Source organism: Elephantulus edwardii, unplaced genomic scaffold (genome assembly GCF_000299155.1).
Source record: "Elephantulus edwardii isolate Elephantulus edwardi_28Jun2011 unplaced genomic scaffold, EleEdw1.0 scaffold00078, whole genome shotgun sequence".
Lineage (NCBI taxonomy): Eukaryota > Metazoa > Chordata > Mammalia > Macroscelidea > Macroscelididae > Elephantulus > Elephantulus edwardii.
The window spans coordinates 6,097,677-6,122,094 of record NW_006399828.1 but is presented as its reverse complement, the minus strand read 5'-3'; the positions used below and the strand labels follow the sequence as shown (position 1 = coordinate 6,122,094).

Sequence of the window (24,418 nt, the reverse complement as noted above, 5' to 3'; positions counted from 1 at the left end):
GTCCCAAAGGCATGAGGAGTAGCTCCAGCTACTCACTCGGAAAAGGAGGGCCAGCCTCTTCTAGTGTGACTAACTGCTTCTGAAAACCAGACAGAGGGTCAGCTGTGGGTCAGTCTGACTCTTATTAATGGTACACAATAGCAACAGTACCAAGGATTTTGATTGTTGATTCAAGTAAGAGGAAGTTGTTTAAAACTTCAGTCTTTTCTCCATGTATCATGATGTTGCCCACTAGTCCAGTGCTAAAAACTTCTATTTTCTTGCCATTGTGATGCAGTCCACATTTCAGCTAACAGATGGAGCCCTGGATGTGCTCAGTAGTCTATTGCAGGAAATTTGGAGGACAGCTGCTTGGTTAACTGGAGGAGATCCATATTTGTTCCTATTACCAAGAAAGGTGATCTAACGGAACGTGGAAACTACTGAACAATGTCATTAATAGCAAATGCTTGCAAAATACTGCTGAAGATCATTCAAAAAATGGATAGAGCATACAGAGATAAGGAACTGCCAGAAATTCAGCAGGATTTAGAAGAGGCCATGGCACCAGGGATATCATTGCTGAGGTTAGATGCATCCTGTCTGAAAATAATGAATACCAGAAGAATGTCTCTTTATACTTTATTGACTGTGCAAAGATACTTGGTTGTTTGGATCATAACGAGTTCTGGCTAACATTGAGAAGAATGAGAATTCCAGGATACTTAATTGTACTTAATGTGAAACCTAGACCAAGAGACTGTTAACGTGAACAGAGCAGAGGAACACTTGAATAAACATGGTTTAAAATTAAGAAGGATGTGTGTGTCAGGGTTGTATTCTCTTCATACCTGTTCATTCTGTATGCTGAACAAATTGTTAGAGAAGCTAGACTCTGGGACGAAGAATGTGGTATCAAGATTGGAGGAAGACTTTTCAGTAACTTGTGTTACACAAATGACACAACTTTGCTGAAAATGAGGAGGACTTAAAACACTTGTTGCAAAAGATAATACAGCTTTCAATGTATTGTAGGAATTGATTTTAAAATTTGAATTCCCTCATTGTCTTTCTTCTCATTGAGGAATCCAGTTTTTAGCTGATAGTTCTCTAGCACTTTCTGTGACAAAACTAGGATCTTGAGTGAGAGAACAGTTATCTCTTAAGAAATGTGAGAATTGTGAAACAGTGTGAAACACAATGTATACAAATTTTGTATGCAAATCGGTGTTGTTGTTGCCCAGTCTCCTGGGACCCATGTATAGCAGGGCTGAAGCCTGCCCTCTCCTGAGCCGTCTCACTGATTCCGATACATCAGCCCCCATTGCCCCAGTTATTATATTAAAGAAATGTGAAAATTAAAAAAAGGGGAAGATTATTATCTTGCAGGGGTTGTGAAAAATTAGACCAGCTCTAAAATAGACTGGTTAGTTACCATTGACTGTTCATTAAAGGAGAAATAAAATTATTGAATAACTTTGCCTCATTGTGTAGCTACTGTCTGCCTGCCATGTACTGCTCTGAGCAATCTAAAATTATCAATTTATTTAAATGAGTGAGTTGTGTGGAAAGGATATTTGGGCAAGATACTTTGTTCAGAAAAAGTGGGCAAGATATTTTATTCAGAAAAAGTGAAAAGGGTTATTAATGATTTTTTAAAAAATTTAAGATGACTCATTTAACCTTTTTATCAGTTAAAAATTAACAGTACAGACTATTACATTTAAAAAATTCCTAGAAGAGTGTAATAACAAAAAATCATTCATAACTCATTCTCTGAGATACACTGTTGTGTAGTTACTCTGAAGTCAACTACAACTGAGTGATCTATAATAGTGGACCTGAACCTTAACCATACTACCTTGTGCCAGCCTCCTCATCCCTGGTATACTCAATATGGAAGAAAAAGGTGGACTGTCCTAATTAATTGGCTAAGAATGCTGAGAGGTGCAATGAATTATTCCTGAAATATTCTTAGCAAGGGAAGCAAATTATTTAAAAATATCTGTTGTAACTTCATCCCTTTAGGTAAACTTGACTTTTTTAAGGGCAAGGTCCAAATTGGTAGTAGTGTACATCCTAGGGCCTTGTGTAGTGTCTGGTATATTATAAGTAAAATCCAGTATTGTTGAATGTATTTCTATTTATGGTAATCTTACTGAGGCTTCATCTTTCCTTCAGAGTGCTTGGTAGTTTTTGAACTACCAGCCTTTTAGTTAACAATCCAACACTATGCCAACAGAGCGTCTTAACTGGTACATAAATGTGCTGCTTTGAATTGGTTGCTAAGGCTCTAAGTCATCATGGGAAGAGACTACTTGTCTTCCTGTCATAGAACAACTGGTGGATTTGAACTTCCGACCTTTGAGATTAACATCAAATTGGAACTGATGCATATCTGTTCCTTCACTGGGATTTTGGAGACTGTAAATGCCATGGAAGGAGATTGTCCATCTTTGTCCAGCGGAGCTCCTGGTAGATTTGAACTGCTAGGGAGGGTGTCTCTGTCTTTGGGTTAGCTGTGTCATTCCCTATGGACTATGCCATCAGAGTTCCCTATTATGCCACCAGAGCTTTATGTGTTATTCTGTATTATATGCCATAAAGTTGGAAATGGCACATAGCTGACTCTCTAGAGGATTTTCAGAGGCAGTAAATGGCATGGGAACAGATTGCCCATCGTTATCCCAGCTGGTGGATTCATACCATGTGCTGTGTATGTGTGCATGTATATGTGTATGTATGTTATGGCTGTCGAGCCAGAACTGCCTTATAGCTGATCCTTCAGCAGGTTTTCAGAGGCTGTAAATAATACGGGAATAAATTGCTGATTTTTGTCCCATGAAAACAGTTTGTGAATTTGAATTGCCTGCCTCTGAATTGGCAGTACAACTCAATACCATTAGATCAGCAGTGCTACACAAACAGACACACATACACATGTTGTTGTTTTATGCCGTCGAGTTGCTCTTGACCCTATGTACAACACAGCCCTGAAACCTGCTCTATCCTGTGTCAACTTTACTGTCTCTGACACGCCTACCTTCATTACTGCAGTCGCCGTATCAATCCATTTCATTCCTAGTCTCCATCTCTTTCTCTTTCCCTCTACCCTCCAATCATGATGTGCCTCTGCAGTAACTGGTCCCTCCTTGCAACAGGCCCAAAGTATGTTAGATGAAGCCTCAGAATTGTTGCCTCCAAGGATCAGCCTGGCTTCACCCACTCTAGGATGAAACTTTTGTTCTCCTGGCAGTCGATGGTATATTTAGTCCTCTTCTCCAGTACCACAGCTCAAAGACATAAATTCTCTATCATCCTTAGTCATTGTCCCAGCTCTTTTACACATAACAAGCAATTGTGAAGACTGTGGCCTGGAGCAGGCACACTTTAGTCTTCAGACTGACATTGTTGCTTTTCAGTACTCTGGAGAGGTCCCTGACAGCCGACTTTCCCAATGCAATTTGTCTCTTGATTTCCTGGCCCCTGGTACCAAGGCTGTTGATTGTGGAGCCAAGCTGACTGAAGCCCTTAACAATCTCAAGTCTCTTCTCTATCCATAATGATGCTGCCAATCAGCGCAGTGCTGAGAGTCTTTGTTTTCTTGATGTTGAGCTTCAGGCCATATTGAAGACTGCAGTCATTGATCATCTGCAGCAAACACTTCAGGTCCTCCTCAGTTTCAGCAGGCAGAGTTGTGTCATCTGAATCTTGCTTGCATATGATATTAAAGATATTGTTTGAAAATTTCTGAACTCTTTCAAGTCTCCTTTCTTTTTAATGGGAACAAAAATAGATCTCTTCCAGTCAGTTGGCCAGGTGGTTGTCCTCCAGATTTTTTGGCACAACTTGGTGAGCACATCCAGGGCAACATCTGTTTGTTGAAATATGTCAGTCGGTATGCCGTCAAGTCCTGGGGTCTTTTTTTTCCTTCCCAATTCTTTCAGAGAAGCTTGAACTTCCTCTTTCATCACCACAGGCTCTTGCTCATACATTGTTTCGTGAATTCTTCTGTGCCCACCAGTTCCTTTTGGTACAGTGATGCTGTATACTCGTTCCATTTTATATTAATGCTTCCTGGATCATTCAGTATTCTGCCCAAAGCATCCTTAAGTATTGCAACCCAAGGTTTAAATTTGTTCTTCAGTTCCTTCAGCTTAAGAAGTGCTGAAGCGAGTTTGGCCCTTTTGGTTTTCTGACTCGAGCTCCTTGCAGGTGTCATTGTTATACTTTGTCTTCCTGCGCTGGCTTCTGGAATTGCCTGTGATGCGACCATTGAGTTAGGCTTTTTTGAGTACTTAAGTTGCTAAAGGATATTTTAAAAAATATTTTACTATTTTAAGCAATGGAAATATTGTTAACAAGGATGAGTTGAGAGAATTTTTGGTGAAAAGTAAATGTTTTTGGGGTATCACTGTTTCAGTTTCTATTTTAAAATATAAATATGTACAGTCTTACTCTGTACTAAGCATATCTAAATATTATTGTTGCTTTTGTTACGTACAGTTGAGTCAGAAATGACTCATAGCTGACCCTGTAGCAGGTTTTTAGAGGCAGTAAATTGTCTAGAAGGAGATTGCTTATCTGTCTGAAGGAGGTGGTGAATTGGAACTGCATAGCTTTGAATTGACAGCTTCTTACCACTAGGCACCAGAGCCCCTTATATCTAGGATAGAGTCTAGAATATAGTAGATGTTCAGTAAATACTTAAAGGACGTAGTCTTGGCATCCAGAAAGTTCTTGAGTGGAATTTCTATACATTTTATATGTAAACCATAGGAAAAGTCAGGCAGTAAACAATAGTAGCTTACTGGTAAGAAGTTAACGCTGCCAGCCCAAAAGTATGCTCTTCAAATCTGAGCTACTCTGCAGGACAAAGAAAGCTGGGCAGCCTCCTCCCATGTGACTTACTGCCTCTGAAAACTAAGTGAAGGGTCAGCTTTGTGTTCTTTCTGACTCAGTGCCACACAACAGCCATGACATTTAATATTTTGAAAACACTAAGCTTCTGTATATATAATAAGTAGATAGGTATCTATTGTGATAATTGTGATTAGTGATAAAGGAGATGGGTATTTTTTGTGACTAGTGATAAAGGATAGGATACAAAGAAATGTTACCTACTGAACTGGTGTATGAGAGGTAAGAGACTATTATAATGAGTAATAGTGTAATTTGAAGCATAGTGAGGATAAAAGAAGGAATCATATTGGCCAGGGACTGAATTTAGAATTAAGAATCTTATCTGCAATTTAGAAATTTGCATCTCATAAACATGATTAAAGTCCTGTTAGTGTGGACCAGGAAACCCTGGTGGCACAGTGGTTAAGCATTCAGCTATTCACAGGAAAATTCATTCTTTTTTTTTTCACACAGCTTCTGTGGGAAGAAAAGATGTGGCATTCTGCTTCTGTAAAGATTATCAGTTTAGAAGCCCAACATGGGGCAATTCTTCTGTCTGGCGGGGTCATTAGGAGTTGCCTTTCGTCTGGTTTTGGGGCGAAAGAGAGGCTTCATAGAGATAGACTGACACAGTGACCTCAGCAGTGGACTTGAGCCTGCAGAGATTGTGAGGATGGCACAGGATAGGGCAAGCTTGAGATCTGTTGTTCCTAGGGTTGAGCTGATAATAAAGTAGATAACAACATTGATGTAGGGCAGACTAGAGGAAAGAGCTGTTTTAAAATCCATTTTCAGTGCATTCTAGTGTTTGATTGATTAGGAATGCTCAGTGAAGCTCAGCTACCTGAAAGCCAAATTGCCTTCTGAATCAAAGATTATATTTAGTGTTTAACCTATATTAAAAACTTCATTGGAAACTGGTAATGAATATTATTAAATTTATTTTGTTATATCCGGGATCATGATTTAGCCTGCTATAGAAAATGCAAAAGAAAATACTCAGTTACACTGAATTTTAGGTAATCAGTGTTTTTGTTTGTTTGCTGTTCAGTGTAAGTGTATCCCAGATATTGCCTGGGGCATACTTACACCAAAAATTATGTTTATCTAGGTTTTAAATTTAACTCTATGTTCTTTATTTTGTCTGCAACCAAACTGAAGTTTGACGTAACAGGTAGTAAGGGAATGAATTATTTCTCTAAGGTGGAAGACAGCCAGCAGTTAGATAATATTATACAAAGATTTTTAAGATGAATTTCAATATTGGGAACAAAGTTTTGGTAAATATTTGGTTATGGCTGATCATAGCAGACAGAATGATTTTATATTCACTGTGAAAACACTAAAGTCAATACTCACTGCCATCAAATCAGAACTAACTCATAGCTCATCCTCCATTGGATTTCCAGGGCTATAAATCAGTTATACAGGAGGAGATTCCCTATCTTTCTTAGGAGGTTTTGGTAGAGTTGAACCTTGACAGAAATACTCCTTCAGCAGAATTATTCTAGTGCTGTGATCTGGGTGCTAAATTAGATGCTGAGATATTTAATACATCAAAATAAGAATCATGAATGTCTTATAATACACAGATGACACAGCTTTATTTGCTATAAATGAAGATTCGGAGCACTTACTGGTGCTACCTGAAGCCTTCAGTATGGATTATCCTTCAACAGAAACAAAACAAAAATCCTCACAACTAGATCAATAAATGAGGTCCTGACAGATGGAGAAAAGATTGAAGTTGAGATGGCTTTTTCTTTATATGTTCCTGGTCAGGGCCCAGGGAGCAGTAGTTAGGAAATCAGACAATACACATTGGATGCTCTGATACCAGAGGCCTATTTGAAGTACTAATGAAGACACGTACCAGTTTCAAGCCATGACATCTTGACTTGCTTCATGTACATGTGAAAGTTAAATAAGGAATAAGGAAGACCTGAGATTTGATGGTATGTGTTGTGGCATTGGTAATTGTTAATGAATATATCATGGACTGAAAAGAAAAAACACAAAACATCTGTTTTAGAATTACAGTCAGAATATTCCTTGGAGGTAAAGATAGTGAGATTTCATGTACTTGGGACATGTTATCAGGAGAGGACAGTTTCTGGAGAAAGACGTCATGCCTAGGGAGTCAACAAAAAGGATGACTCTCAATAAAATGAATTGACATGGTAGCTGCAAGAATGGTCTGACGCACTGCAGCAGTTGTGAGAATGAAGCAGAATTGGGCAGCAGATTCTTCTACCATAAGTGAGATCATTATGAATCAGAACTGACTCAGTGACCTATAACAACATCTTTATAAGAAACTAATATTGTCAGTGTTAATTACATTGGTGTTTCATCTTACTGCCTAATAAGTTGACGGGGGTAGGGGAGGAGCTAATCATTTGCTTTTATAGAAAGCTTGAGCAACTCAACATGAGTAAATTAATTCTGAATAAGTGGTGGTGACAGTCATATTTTTATCTGAATGTGAGTACCTTGTTTTCTCTTAATGTATGTTTTATATTTGACTGCTATAGCTTCAGTTACCAATTGTGTTGGTAAGAGTATGAATTACAAATGACAGTATGAGTACACAACCTGCATATGATAAACGACTATGAAACACTTCTTGATGATGTAGTTTTATGTTGCAATTAAATGTAAATATTTCATATATTACTTTTGGTCTAATGAAGAACATGACAATGACTTTGTCCTGAAAGTGATGGTAGGCTCTTTAGGTTGTTTAGCAATATGATTAGTTGGGTGATACTCATTCTTATTGCTTGTTAGTTTGAATGACAGCTATACTCAGCGTGGTAAAAATTTTGTTTAGGCTTTTTCCTCATCTTGCAAGATGTCAGGTGCAAAGGTGGACCCCAAGAAGAAGCCTGAGGCCAAGCCTGAAGGTAGATGCTAGTGGCAAAGCTAAAAAAGCCAAGCCCAAGGGCACGGGCAAAACACCCAAGAAGGGGAAACCCCACTGCAGCCGCAATCCTGTCCTAGTCCAGAGAATCTGGTAGGTATTCCCTATCGGCCATATATTCCAGGAAGGCCGTGTACAGGAGGAAGTACTTGGCCACTAAGGCCAGAGTTGAAAAGATGGAGGAGGTTCTTGCTACTGTCACAAAACCAGTAGGTGATGACAAGAATGGTGGTACCCGAGTGGTGAAATGTCACAAAATGCCCAGGTATTAACCCTACCAAAGATGTGCCTTGGAAGATGCTGAGCCATGGCAAAAGGCCCTTCAGTCAACACGTGAAGAGGCTGTGTGCGAATATCACCTCCAGGACCGTTCTGGGCAAGAGAGTGGTTTTCCTGAAGCAGCTGGATAGTGGCTTGCTCATTGTGACTGGGCCTCTGACCCTCAGTCAAGTTCCTCTGTGGAGAACACACCAGAAATTTGTCATTGCTACCTCCACTAAAGTTGACATCAGTGGTTACTTTAAGAAGAAGCTGTGGAAGCCATGCCATCAGGAGGGTAAAGATCTTTGACACGGAGGAGAAATACGAGATTACAGAGCAGCGCAAGGTTGACCAGAAAGCTGTGGACTCCGAGATTCTACCCAAAATCAGAGCCATTCCTCAGCTTAAAAGCTACTTGCATTCTTTATTCTCCCTCACAAATGGGGTTTTTCCTCACAAATTTATATCCTAGATTACTTGCTGAAGACCTAATAATGTTTAGAGTAAAAAATTAAAAAATGTTTTAAGAGATTTGAGAATCTTAATAACATGCTCCTTTACATTAGATAAAAGTAGAATATAGCTATCATTTTAAAATCTGTAATTGTGAAATAAAAGTATGGACTGAAGCTCAGTATTAAGACAAAGACTCTTAGCACTGGGCCAGTTGGCAGCACCATGATAGATGGAGAAGAGACTGTAGTTGTTAACAATTTCAGGTTGCTTGGTTCCATTATCAACACTCTAGGCACTAGCACTACAAATCAAAAGACAAATTGCTTTGGGGAAAGGCTACTATCAGGGACCTCTCCAGAGTACTGTGAAGCAGTGATGTTAATCTAGAGACTAAGGAATGCTTGATGCAGCCCATGTCTTTGCCATTAACTTGCTGTACATTAAAGAGCTGGTTAATGACCAGAGATGACAGAGGAAAAATTGAGTTGTGAGGCTGGAGAAGAGTCTTGAACATACCATGGACTACAAAGAGAACAAACTGGTTTGTTCTAGATAGAGTGAAACCAGGTTGTTAATTGGAGGCAAGGATTTTGAAGCTCTGTCTCACATACTTTGGGCATGTGGCCAGGAAGGACCAGTCCCTGTAGTAGGACATTATGCTTGGAAAGGTGGAGGGACAACACAGGAGAGAAAACCCCTGGACGAGATATAGTAACAGTAATTCAAGTAATTGGGGTAGGTGTGTCAGCGTCAGTGAGACAGGCTCAGGATAGAGCACAGATTTCAGAGCTATTATACATATGGTTGATATGAGTTGCTGGTGACTCGATGGCACATAACAACAACCTCCAAAGTATGGATGATGTGAATGGTTTATACTAGACTGGTAATGGGAAAAGGAGCTCTGGTGGTATCATGTCGTCTTGTTTGCTGATTGAAAAATTGGCGATTTGAACCAACTATTCCATGGAATAAAGATGAGTTTGGAAGTAGGATTGGCATCCACTTTCCAAACAACATGCTTTAGAAACTTTGTGAATATTAGTTACAGAACAGGATTCAGATCTTTTGTTCATAGGTTTGCTATGAGTTGTACTCAACAGCATTTACAGCAATCTTGTAAAGACTTAAAGCTTTGGAACCCTATTGGAGAGTCACCGAGTTGACATTGACTCAGTAGCACTGAGTAGTAGTGGAATGGGTAGTGGATTGAATCTATCTGTTGGCACTGCTGAAAAAAGCTATGACAGCTTATGCTCATAAATATTATAGCCAGGAAAGCCCTTTGATGCTCTGTTCTACTTTTGTGACACTGTGAGTCAACAATTGACATCAGTGATTTTGTGGGGTTTTTTTGTTTTGTTATGTTTTGGTTTTTGTTCTTATTCTGATAGAAGAAAATGAGACAAGAGTTTTAAGAAAGGGGCCTCTTTATTGCATTCATAGGGTAAGTGATGTTTTTATTTTTATATACTGTAGAGCCAGAACTGACCCATCTGTTTGAGGGCCTTCCTCTCTTTTGCTATTCCTCCACTTTCACAAGCATGATACCCTTTTCCAGTGAATGGCCTTAGCAACATGCCCAAAGAATGTGAGGCAATAGTAGAGCTAAATAAAATTAAGATGAATAGTAGATATTAGATGTAGTATCTCTCTCTTCCTCCCTCTTTCTCTTGCCCCCTCAACTTGGAAATAGGTTTTTATTCACTTACACAGAATATCCATCTCACATACTTTGGGCATGTGGCCAGGAGAGACGGGTTTTTGGAGGACATCATGCTTGAAAGGGTGGAGGGGACAGTGCAGGAGAGGGAGACCCCAGATGAGATGGATTGATAAAGTAACTGGGGTTCTCGGGGTTGGTATGTCAGAATTAGTGAGACTGGCTTAGAACAGGGAAGGGTTCAGAGCTGCTGTACATAGGATCACTATGGGTTGTAGGCAGCTCAACAACAAGCTGTTTTTAGGTGTTGAATTGACTACTAACGACTCCATGTACAACAGAACACAGGATTGCCTGGTCCTGTGCCTTCCACACAAGTAAGATACAGGATAAATCTCACTTTATCATTTGAAAAGAATGATTGCTTGAAAAAACAGTATTAATGATAATTATGACTGGTATTTTAAATTTATACCTAGAGATAAAAATGCGTTTGAAATAAAAGGAAAAGAAATTAATTTCCACAAAAATATGTCTTTAATCAGTTAAAATAGTGCTTTTCAAGCTTTAATATAAATCAGAATTATTTGGAGGGCTTAGTAAAAAATAATTGGACATCACCCCAAGTTTTTTAGTAAGTAGGTTGAGAGTTGAGTCTGAGAATTTGAATTTCTAAACAGGCTCTAAGATGATGGTGACACTATTTTGTCAGAGGATAATATCTTGAGAATTACTGTTTTATTTCTTGTTTGAATTTAGAGAAGTTGTTGATGAATGCCCCTGAAATAATTGGGGGAAATGTTCTTAATTTATTGCTGTCAAGAGTCAAAAGTAATGAGAGTGACTGTAGTGGAAAATAAATTTGGGTATGTTGAGAAAACATCTTTGGTTTTCCTTATGAGTGTTATTATCAGTTCATATTATATGTTATTATCAGTTCAGTGAATTAAAGATACTTAGGAGGTTAAAAACAAGCACTACTGCTATCTGTTATGAGAGGAAATTTGACAATAGATTTTGTTATTAAGGAACTTAATTCTCAGAAGATGTTTCGCCTCCTTCAAGTCTTTGCTGCACTGTTGAGGCAATCCTTGACCATCTTATTAAATTACACCCATGAATTTGTGGACTTTATGTAAGAGGGTACACTGAAAAATTTAAATTGGTTACAGTGCTTCCGAAAGCACAGTGTTTTAAGTTTCCTTGAGAAATTTTTTAAGTACAAATGTAGTAAAATTAAATTGTTCTTTAAGAATTTTACGTCCCATTTAGAACTCAAAAAGTAACTTTCTCCATGGAAATAAAACAATAGACGATTGGTCAACAAAATTCTAAAATGAAACAAAAATGTTAATACTACCAATCTGAGTTTTGGGAGTACTGATTATATTAATAAGGGAGACAGTCATTCCTGATAATTTACTTTTGCCATATGACGTGTGTTTTAACTCTTTAATTTTTCTCAGGCAGTTTGGACATGTTGCTAGGAGGTGCTATTCCTTGGAGAAGGGTGAAGGAGAGGAAAACCCTGAACCAGGTCTATGGATACAGTGACTGTTGCAATGTGCTTATGTGTGTCAGGAAGTGTGAGGATGTCGCAGAAGAGAACAGGGTTCAGATCTTTTGTTCATAGGATCCCTATGAGTCGTGCTTGACTCGTTGGCACTTAACAGTGAGAAGTGATATTTGGCATAATTTTAATTATTTCTTTTTTAAGTGAAATTGAAGTTGGACACCTTTCCCTATGCTTTAATGATGGATTTTTATATATTTTTTAGTTTTTTGACTCTGATTCATTTTTCTACTGGAAATTATATCTGCTTCCTCATATTAAAAAAAGAAATCTCTAAAATGGTAGCCTTTTCCACGTGTAATAAAGTTATTTACTCCAAAATGTTTTCTCATGTTTTGGTGATGTTGTGTTTTGCTGTATGAAGATTTAATCTTATGGTCACATTTATCAATTATGTTTTTTGCCTTTGAATTGTAAGAAAACCTTCCCCCATGTTCAAGTTCTTTTGTGTCTTAAAGAGTTATGTTTATATTTTAAGCCACCTGGATTTAATTTTTATATGGTATGAGATATGTTTTTACTGTTAAGTGCCATTGAGTCATAGAGGACTCATAATGAACCTATGAACAAAAGACCTGAACAGTTGTAAAACTTTCATCGTTTCTCCAAGTTCATAGAGTTTCTGGAGGCAAGCTATTTCAGAAGTGGATGCCACTCTGTTTCTAAGCTAGTTTTAATCGGGAGGCTCCACAAAACCCTGTCCACCATGAATAACCATTATCACATTTGATGCATCATTGTCACAGTGTTTGGCATCACAGCAACCACGAGTTACCTCTGAACAGCAAATGGACAGACCAATGCTATACCACTTAGAAGAATGTTTGACCAAAAACAAAACCAGGCCTGAGGGCCACAGATTAAAATCACCCACCTTTGGCTTGGTAACATCACTTCTGTCCACTAGGCCTACTGAGCACTCTCTATAAGGAATAGACTGATTTAATTTCATCTTTGTATAGATGTCTGCCCATTTTTCCAACACTATTTATTAGGTGAGGGGAATCACAACAAACTCGTCTTTCCAAGATTCCCTTCCCAGCAGTTTGAATTACTACCAGTGGCATATACTAATTTCTGTTAAGTGGAACTCTGGTGGTGTAATCTGTAGGGAATTATATGCTAACTTAATAGCACATCTGGGGTGGTTTGGATCCACCAGTGGCTCCACAGGAGAAAGATGGACTCTCTTCTCTCCTGTGACTTAACACTGAGAAAACCCACTTGCAGGTTCCTGCTACAAGTTAGTTCTGACTCTACAGCAATTAGTTTGAGTGTGTAAAATTTCTGTTAGTTGTTTGGTCTATTTTTAGACATTTTTATTATCCATCCATACTGAGTATCAGTGTTTTAATTGCTTATGTATGTTTTCATCTCTCCTTAAAAGGACTCCAAGTACGTATATCATAGATCATATCAGAGCTTGATCTGCTACTTTAGTTACTTTCTTCTGACCTTTTTCACTTCTTAATTTATCTCCATCTCATTCTTTTATATCTATATTTAGATACAGGCAATCTTTTCATTCTTTTCTATTTATCTCCTTTTCATTCTATTCAGCCTTTTTTTTAAAAAAAAAATTATTTATTGTGTGTGTACTGTCAAATCAGATCTGACTGGTACAGGAGGGAAATTTCAGCCTTTCTTTACTATATTAGATATTCATTCACATTTGTATTTCCTTGAGCTTTTTCATTTTTTTCCAGTTTATTGACTGATTTATTTTATACTTAAAAAGTTAATATATACATTGAATGTAATATATACATTGAATTTGATACTAATTTTTCCCTAAATTTTAGTTCATTTCTGTTTTTATTTTGAATTACTGATTGTAGATCTTTATTTTTCTAAGGATCTCTCTAAAATACATGTTTGAGGATATTTAAGTCACTATGAAATATTGCTTTGTACATTTCTTATATTTCATTATTTGTGTGAGGGGAGAATCTTCAGGTAAAATGTAAATTGCATGTTCGCTCTGTTGTATGGGGTTAGTTGGTTTGCTCTCTTCAAAGTATTTTTTTGTGTGTGGGGTTTTTTTTTTGTTTTTTTACTCACCTGTTGTGATGTTACCATCACTAAAAAAGAAAAAGGGAGGACTTTGTGTTTCTTTTTCATTCCTGCATAATTCTTAATTTTTCCTGTACTGTCATTTTTCCAAGGAACCTCTCCCTAGGAAGCTCTTCCTGAGCCTACCACTTTTGTTGTTGTTTCTTTCAGTCTCCTCTGGGTAGCAGGTGTTATGAACTTCTGGTATTAAATATTTTGTCACTTTGTGTTGGACTTTGTTTTTCTGTGTGCTTTTGTCTTCTGCACTTAATTGGTGTCCACTATTTCCTTCTCTTTTTTTTCCATGGAGTCTCTTAAGCCACATGCTAAGTACCACAGATTTTTCAGGGAACTGGGAACTGCATTGGGTTTTGATCTTTATTTCTATTATTACAGGTAATATGTATTCTGTTTCATAGTAATACTAGAAACGTAGTGCATGTGTGGTTTTATTTATACTCGTAGTGATTTTTTGTGGCAATCTGGGAGAGATAGTCTGATGCTACTCTCTTGATTCACAAGTTCCAGAGGAGATTTTATACTTAAGATTACTGACCTGATTCTAACAATATGTGCTAGGGCTTGTTGTTGTTGTTATGTGCCGTCGAATCACTTGCGACTCATAGCAACCCTATGTACAAGAGCCCTAAACGCTGCTCTATCTTGTGACAATCTTGCCATCTCTGACAGTCATTCCCACCACTCCAATCACAGAATTGATCCATTTCATCGAGGGTCTTCCTCTCCTGCGCCGTCCCTCCCTCCACTCTCCCAAACACGATGTCCCTCTCCAAGGACCAGTCCCTTCTTGCAACACGCTCAAAGTATGTCAGAAGCTTCAGAATCCTTGACTCTAAGGAGCATTCTGGCTTCCCTCTCTCCAGGACAAACGTGTTTGTTCTCTTAGCAGTCCGTGGAATATTTAACACTCCTTCCTCTCCAGCACAACAGCTCAGAGGCATCAATTAATTATCTTTCTATCATCCCTTGTCACTGTGCAACTTTCCGATGCATAGCACATAATTGCAAAGACTATAGCCCGGATTGGGTGCACCTTAGTCTGACATCGTTGTCCTTTGGTGCCCTTGAGAGGTCCCTCACAGCTGACTTTCCCAGTGCAGTTCGTCTCTTGATTTCCTGGCTGCTGGTACCAAGAGCCAAGTAAACGAAAACTGTTAATTATTTCAGTCTCTTCACCATCGATACTGATGCTGCCAATTGGCCCAGTGGTGAGAATCTTTGTTTTCTTGATGTTGAGCTTCAATCCATATTGAAGACTGCAGTCCTTGACCATCTGCAGCAAGCGCTTCAGGTCCTCCTCAGTTTCAGCAAGCAGGGTTGTGTCATCTGCATAACGCGGGTTGTTGATGACTCTTCCCCCAATCCTGATGCCACATTCCTCCTCGTACAGCCCAGCGTCTCAGATGATTTGCATACAGATTGAAAAGGTATGGAGACAAAAATACATCCCTGACGGGCCCCCCTTCTTGATTTTGAACCATGATCCTTTCATGTCTGCTTGCTCTGTTCTGACGACTGCCTCTTGGTCCAAGTATAGGTTTCTCATCAGTTGTTCTAAATGAGCTCTGAATACGAATACACTTTTGAGAAAGGTTTGCTATAGATTAAAGACCAACAAACTTACTCTGTAAAATACCTAATATTAAATGTTTTGGGCTTTGTGAGTTATAGACAGACTCTTCCCATCTTATTCCATTTTTAACAACTCTATAAAAATATGTTTTTTAAAAATAACTTTAAGCTTTACAAAAACAGACTATGAATGATTTTGGCCAAGCCTTGCCTAAGAACACCTTCTTCAAATACTTCTTTGAGCCTGGCTTGAAAGTTAATGTTTACTTTTTTGAGAGTTTGAAACAAGGAATGTTTTTATTGCCTTACCCATATTTAGGTCTATTCAGGAGTATAAAACAAGACATGGGTTGAGGTTTAAGTCAGTAAGTATGGAAATGAAGATAAATGCAGGAGTTGCTGCTTAGCTGCCTCAGCAACAGCATATGTTATTACTATGTACTATCAAGTAGCTTGTGACTCATAGCAAGCCCATGTACAACAGCTCTGAACCCTGCTCTATCTTGAGCCAACTTTATTATCTCTGACACACCTACACCCATTACCCCAGTCACTGAGTCAGTCCATCTCATCAATGGGCTTCCACTCTTGCACTCTTTCTCCAACCTCCCAAGCATGATGTCTTCTCCAAGAACTGGTCACTACTTGCAACATGTCCAAAGTGTGTCGGATGGAGCTTCAGAATCCTTGGTTCCATGGAGAAGCCAGATTTTACTCTCTACAGGGCGAACCTGTTTGTTCTCCTCTACCACAGCTCAAAGACATCAGTTCTCCTCCTTTCATCCCCAGTCATTGTCCAGCTCTCTGAAGCACAGCAAAAGAGATGCCTGACAGTAGATTTTCCCAGTGAAATTCATCATTTGATTCCTGGCTGTTGATACCAAGAGTGTTGTTTGTGGAGCCAAGCAAACTGAAGTTGTTAATAATCTCAGTCTCTTCACGGTAAGTCATGTTGCTCCCATTTGACCCAGTGGTGAGAATCTTTGTTTTCTTCATGTTGAGCTTCAATCTGTGTTGAAGGCTGAAGTCCCTGATCTGCTGCAGCCAACACTTCAGGTCCTCCTCTGTTTTAGCTAGCAGGGTTGAGTCATTTGAATAACACAGATTGTTGATGAATTTTTTTTCCAATCCTGACAGCACATTCCTCCTCATAGAGCCCAGCCTCCCGGATGATCTGTTCCAGATATAGATTGAAAGGTATGGAGATAGGATACATCTCTTCCCATTTTTGGACCATGCAGTGTTTCCTTACTCTGTTCTGACAACTGCCTCCTTGTCCAAGTACATACAGGTTTCACATAAGCACAGCCAAGTGTTCTGAGATTACCGTTGTTCTCAGAGTTAGCCACAGTTAGTTGTGACCCACACTGTCATGGTTTTCCATAGTCAATGAAACGCAGACATTCCTCTGGTACTTTGCTTTGGGGCAAGATCCATCTAACATTGGCTATAATATTCCTGTTGTCAAGGCCTCGTCCAAACCCAGCCTGCACTTCTTGCAGTTCCTTGTTCCTACCTGTTAAATACCTGATTTTACACTATGCTACACTTTGATTGATGACTGCCACATTGCTTAGCACTTACTGTGCACACATTAGTATGTGAACCAAGAATCTGGAGAATAAGTTGCAAATACTCTTCTGGAGTCACATATTTAAATGTTGAATTTATTTCAAAGTTACTTTGACTTTGGTGTGCCTGAGAGTAAGGCTTATTGGCATTTCGCAGGTTCCATTTGTTTCTTAAATTGACTCTTGATTTTTTTGTTCTTAGTTCTAGTGCTTTGCAATCCCATGTGGAATAGAGGGAAACACTACCTGATTCTGTAGCCTCCTCTCTTGTTACTATGTTTTACTCACTTTTTTAGCTACTGTGTCAATCCATTTTGTCAAGGGTCTTCCTCTTTTTTGCTGATCCTATATTTTAAGCCTATGATCCTTCTACAGGGACTATTCACACCTTTTGGTCATGATAACATGACCAAGTATACAAGATAATGTCTCAACCATCTTTGCTCTCTGAAAGAGTGTTCTGGCTATACTTCATGCAAGACATACTTGTTGTTTTTTTGTCCGTAATGTATTCAATATTGTTTGCCAGCAACATTATTTCCTTCAGTTCTTCTCCTTGTCCAATACTTATATCCACGTAAGGAAGGTGTTTGAAAACATCATACTTTTTTATTTCCGGGCAGCTGCTTCCATGGCCCTTGACTGTAAATTTTTAACTTTTCTTTTTTTTTTTTTTATCATGATCTTAATTATTGGTTAAATGTGAGGATTTTGGGTTCCTTAGTGTTGTTCTGTAATCCCTAATGAAGGCTGTAGTCTGATCAGTGTCAGTAAGTGCTTCAGGTCATCTTTACTTTGAGCAAGTAAGATGGTAGTATCTGTATGTTATAGGTTGTTATTTAGTGTTCCTCTAATTGTGATGCCACATTCTTCTTCATATGGACCAGCTTCTCAGATTATTTATGCAACATATTGTTGTATACTATCAAATCAGAACCTACCACTAGCTAATTCTCCAGTAGGTTTTCAGAGAGGAAACTGTCCATACTTTTTCCACGGAGCCACTGGTAGATTCGAACTGCATGCCTTTGGGATTGTAGTGTGATTTCTTACCACTACATCACATATTGAAAAGGTATGGTTAAAGGATACAGTTGTGAAATGCATGTTCCCTTTGTTGCATATCCCTTTGTTTGTTCTAATGACTGTGTCCTTGTACAGGTTCTGAATGAGAACAATTAAATGGTCTGGAATTCTCACTCTTTGTAATATTATTTGTAATTTATTACGATCCACACAGTTGATTGTCTTTTCATAGGAAACATAGGAAAATATCTTTCTTGTATTCTTTAACCGAAGATCTATATTGTATCTCATTCAACATCCTCTTCCGAATCCAGCCTGATAGTTTCCTGTGAATGTATTGCTATGGCCATTTTTTGTTGTTGTTTTTGGCAACTCTCTCTTCTCACACTAGTCTCTTAAGGAGAATATTTTAAACCAACACCCAGGTTTTTATAACTCCATATATATGTCACTGGCCTAAATATCTCACCCAAACTGTAGATTTATCTTTCTTGACTGACTTAAGCAACTGTTTTGAAGTATTTTTCCTGCAAAACTTCCCTTAGAAATGATTGCCCAATTATTTCTTGTTTCTTTCTTTAAAACTGATTATAGATACAGAACTCTTACAGTCTGTTGAGTTCCAATTTTTATGATATTTTTTGAAATAAGCATATCCTACATTGAATACATTTGTTGAAACATTTCAGTTGGTGCCAGGAGCCTTGTTTTTCACCAGAATGCTACATACAGTTTGGACTTCTTCATTAAGTACCATCAATTTTTAGTCATGTACTACTGAAATGATTGAATAAAGGTAAGCTCTTTTTAGTGCAGTTACTCTGCACATTCCTTGTAGCTTTCTGTTGAGTATTTTGACCATAAATTCACAAAAGGACTAAAACTTCCTGTTATCAAGTTGATTCTGGCAAGTAGTGACTCTCCATTGGCTTTCTGAGGCTGTAAATTGTTAAGGGAAGAAGATATCATACCTTTTTTCTTGAGCTACTGGTGGATTCAAATTGCAATAGATTTGTAGCATTTGGCTTAGCAGTGCTATGTATTGCAATCTAGGGCATAATTTTTGTTCCCTCCAGTTCATTCAACTCAAAAAATACAGAGTGTATTTTTTAATTTTCCAAATCCAGGGTTTTTATACACATTTTCCTGTAATACATTATTTTTTCTCCTTAAGCCATTCATGAAATCTTTGTTCACTTCTTTTACTTCCGTTGACTTGAGCTGCTTTTTAAAAATAATAATTTTTTTAATTGTGATTTTAACAATTTACAGAAAAGATGGACATTTATTCATTCATTGTTGCACATTTTCCCTCCTACTCCCCAGTTCACTTTCTTTTCTTTTTTTAATACTCATCATTGCACAGTTTCATCCCTCCCCTCCACCCCCTAGTCCTTTTTGCAATGCTCTTCTTATTCTGGACTGTTGTCTTATATATAGTACCTAATCATATATTCTTTTTAAATAGTTCTTTCCTTTGTCTTTTAAAACAATATAGTGTTCATTATCTGTCCACTCTTTTCCTGTACTCTTCCCAACTCTTAAGAACAAGGTTCTGAGTCTTTTCTGGCATCCATTTTGGTCTTTTGTGTTTCCTGTCTTTTTAATGATTTTTGCTTTCTTTATATATGATTTCATTTCACAGTTTGTATGGCCCTTGATCATTAGTGTTCAGTGCATTAAATATATTCTTGAAATGGTTTCTACATTCATACTGATTAAACTGAAGATAGTACTTTAATCTCCCAGGGTTTGTTTTAATTTTCTTCAGCTTCAAACTGAGCTTACATATGAGCAGTTGATACTGGTCTGATACTAAGTTTTTCCATCTGTTTCCACTGATGCCATTAAGTTGGCTCTTGTATATTTTGTTTGACAAAGTTTATGTATGGTTGTTTTTAGATCCTGTTGAGTCAAGTATGACTCCTAGAGACCCATAAATAGCCATTTTGAAACCTGCCCTATCCTGTGCCATCCTCATAATCTGAGACACCTGAGCCCATTGCTGAAGTCGCAGAATCAACCCATCTCATTGGAGGTCGACTTTTCCTTTGCCAATTTTCCCGTCTTTTCAAGCATGATGTCCTTTGCAGGGAATAGCCTCACCTTGTTACATGTCCAGAGTATGAAAGATGAAGCTTGGTCATCCTTGCCTCAACGGAACACTCTGGCTGCATGCTTTCCAGGGCATATTGTTGTGTTTTACTGGCAGTCCATATTCAGTACTCTTCTCCAGTACCAACTCAAAGACATCAGTTCTTCTGTCATCCTTATTCAGTGTCCAGCTCTGTGATGCATACCAGGTGTTTGAGAAGACCATGGCCTGAATCAGGCACACCTTAATCTTCAGATGGACATCATTGCTCTTTAGTATTTTGAAAAGGTTCCTGACTGCTGGTGTCAAGAGTGCAGACTGTATATTCAAGCAAGAGAAATCATTGACAACTTCAGTGTCTTCTCCATCTACAATGATACTACTTATTGACCCAGTGGTGTGAAGATCTTTGTTTCCTTGATGTTGAGATGTAATCCTTATTGAAGGCTGTATTTCTTGATCCTGTGTAGCAAGTACTTCAGGTCTTCCTCACTTTTAGCGAGCAAGATTGTTTAATCTACATAACACAGGTTGTTGTTGAGCCTTGCTCTAACCCTGATGCCACACTCTTCTTCATAAAGTCCAGCTTCTGTAATGATTTCCTTAGCATAAGGATTGAATAGATATGGAAGATGGTACAGCTCTGATGCACTTCATTGACACTTTTAGATTGCTGTGTTCCCATGCTCTGGACAACACTTTCTCTAGGTACAGATTTAGTATAAGTGTAATTAAATGTTCTGAGATTCCCATTTTTCTCAAGGTTAGCCATAGTTTATTATGCTCCACACAATCATAAGCCTAGTCAGTTAAAATAGAAATAGACATTCTTCTGGTAGTCTCTGCTTTCAACCAAGATCGTCTGACATCAGTAATATCCCAGTTGCCACAGCCTCTTTAAACCCATCTTGCGTTTTTGATGGTTCTATGTCAGTGTACTGTGCTTAACCATTTTTAGATGATCTACAGTATTCAAATACTCTTCTTCCTGAATCACACTCACTACTATAGTGCCTCTCTGCTGTCCCAGTATCTCTCTTTTAGATACTTACACTTTTTAAAAGTAGGTGAGATGAGGATAACAGATAAATAGTAGAAAATGAATATTCAGGGTAGGGACACCGAGTGTTCACCACTGAATCCTTAATTACTAAAATGTTTGCTTCGCACATATTTGGCACCAATTTTGAGGAATGAATAGAGGTTTGCCAATCTGTAGGACTTTTCTGTCAATAAAGATATTTTTCATTTCTTATAAAATGTAAACTGTGGTGTAGTTCCTTTATGCCACTCACTTTATTTCAGTGAAACGAAAGACTTGTTCTGCTGCGCTCTGAAATATAACTGGTGATGTCATTATTTGACTTTCCCAAATTCATGAATTGTAGTAGTAAAGTTTTGTTTTAAAGGAAAATTTCAACATTAAAGGCATCAATTCTTCTGTCATCCCTATTCTTTGTCCAGCTCTCAAAATGCATAGCAAGTGATCAGAAAGACTATGGCTTGAATCATATGCACCTTAGTCTTAAAACTGACATCATTACTACTCAGTAATTTGGAGAGATCCCTAACTACAGATTTTCCTAGTGCAACGCATCTTCTTAGTTCCTAACTGCTAGTACAAAGGGTGGTAATTGTGGATCCAGCCAGGATGAAGTTATTGATAATTTCAGTCTGCTCTCAATCCATCATGATGCTGTCAGTCCGGTGGTAAGAATTTTTGTTTTCTTGACATTGAGTTGGAGTCCATATGGAAAGATGCATTCTTGATCTTCTGCAGCAAGTGCTTCAAGTCTTCCTCACTTTCAGCAAGCAAGATTGTGTCATCTGCATATTGCAGGTTATTTATAAGTCTCCCTCCCTTCCTGACTCCACACCCTTCATAGAGTTCAGGTTCTTGTGTAATTTGCTCAGAATACAGATTTAATAGGTATGGAGAGAAAATACAACCTTGTACTCCTTTCTCAATTTTAAACCGTGCTGTGTTCCCTTGCCAAAAGAATTTTATTGTACAGCCTCTTAATACATACTCTTAGTATATACTCCTGCTCCTCACATAGGGATAACAACACACTTTATAGATTTGTGAAAATTTTAGGTGCTTAAAAATAGAATTTAAGTAAATTAATTATCTGTAGTGGTTTTGCTACCATTTTGTGGGAAATACTTTGTACATTTTTTTGGTAATCTACTTTTTTCTGATTTCTTACCTTTTAATTGTATGTGCTATTTGATCATGTAGGAGAAATCCTGCTCCATACCTCCGTGTACATACATGCAAAGATAGTTAAAGCACTACAGTGATGAGCAAGGCTTCGTGCTTACAAGTGAATGAATCCCAGCTCTGCCTGTTGATAGCTGTGTGACTGGACAAATGACTCAGTCTGCTTTGCCTCAGTGGAAAGTAAAAATCAGTTTTATAGGATCATGGTAAACACAGTGTAAATGTTATCTATTTACTGGTTTTTGATAACCCACATCATCATGATCATTTTATATAAAACTGATGTAGTAAAATGAGCCTATCTACATTCAAGGGGAAGGATTAGCCTCACCATAAATGCAAAGCTGATTTCTTTCTGTGTGGTGGAGGTTAGACTAATACTCATTCTTCAACTTTTTCACCATTTCTGATACTCTCTGTTCCTCACAAACCACTATACATTCTTGCTTCATTCATTAATTCATTATAATGCCACAGATACAGTATTCACAGTTAAGAGGATTAGAAGGGAAGTAACAGGCTTCCAAGTTTATTCTGATCCTATTCTAGCCTCTTCCCTCAGAACTCAACTGCTGTTGAGTAGATTCTGACTCATAGCAACCCTCCATTACTATAAGTGACAAAGCACGTTAAGACCTGAGACCACAAACTGGTGAGTAACCCAGCTTTTATCCAGTTGTGCAGCTAAACCAATGGCTGTGTATATCTTTCAATTCAAATACACCGTTGTCTCCAGAGGACAAAGTTTCCTTCCATTGTGATTTACAGCCTCAAAAACCTGATGGAAATCAGCTATGAGTTGGAACCATCTCAGTGACCATGAGTTTTGAGTGATTAGGCTACAGCTTGCTATGAGGATCAAACTTGGAAGCAATAGGATACAAATAACGGAACAATCAAGACAGCTTCCCACCAAGACAGCTTCTTGAAGTTGCCTGTAGGCAGGTGAGACTTCTTTTTCAGCTGTGTTTGCCCTCACACCTTCTCTCAGCTGTGACTTATCACTGGACTCTTGATGGTGCTCTGTTCAGGCGTATGTTGTACTCTCCTAGCAAGCCTCTTGCCCAGGGGGCTCAGCTCTCATGACCAGCAAATCTGTTGCTACTTTTTGTATGGCTCTGCTGTCTAGTACTGTGTCTCTCTGTTTTCAGTGTTAACAGCTCTCTCTCCTGGGTTTAAGTCTAGGAATCTTTTCAGTGGAAGAACCCCAGGTCCAAAAAACATATTTCATTTCAGACTCTTCTTGATAGTAGTAAGTCCTTTACACTTCTTATGTCAATCACAGCTCTTTTAAGTTTGATTTTTTAATTATTATTATTATTATTATTATTAATTTTAATGAAAATTTACAGAGACTTTGGATTTCCATTAATTCATTGTTGTACTTTTCTCCCTGACCACTCCCCCCCTTCACTCTTCTCTTTGAAAAGAAAAATTATTTCATTGTTCTACAATCCCTCCCCCCAGGTTTTTTATGAAACCACAAAGTGAATAGCCCCAGTGGTTGATAATTGATAATAGTTACTTAATGTGCTTAGTAATTGATCAGTTCCTATAAGGCTCTGTAATCCTTTTGGGTGGGATCACTCTGTTTATGTGATTGGCTCACTAATCCCTATTTATTTTTGGCAGAATAAACTCCCAAAGCAGAAAGACCTTATAGCAAGAATCCCATTGCATTGCACTGTTATCATAGTACACATTGTAAGCATTTAAAATTGGGTGTTTTTTCATATGCTACCTATCATAAAGCCAGTCTTAAAAGAATCAGTTTCTAATGCTTTTTTTTTTTAAAAAAAAAAGATTTTATTATATACTGATTTACCTAAAAGCTCACATACATTGTTTTTCTCACTGGATCCTTCCCTTTCCCACACACACCCTCTCCATTCATCAAATTGTGTGACCCTATGATTAATGGGTTCCACACACTTATCTCCCCGCTTCCTTCTCTTAGATCTTCATACTCATTCTATAATAATGGTCTTAACCAATATTTTACCTTATGGGACTGAGTTCACTTAGCATAATGCTCCCCGGCCCCTCCCAAATTAGATAATTTATAAAACCATTGCTCCTGCGTGCTGCATAGTATTCCAT

General features: G+C 38.1%; 1 pseudogene; it reads left to right on the top strand.

Annotated features, from left to right (window-relative positions):
- The first annotated feature begins 7,735 nt into the window (after window positions 1-7,735).
- Window positions 7,736-8,537, top strand: LOC102874447 (annotated as a pseudogene).
- The last annotated feature ends 15,881 nt before the right edge of the window (window positions 8,538-24,418 follow it).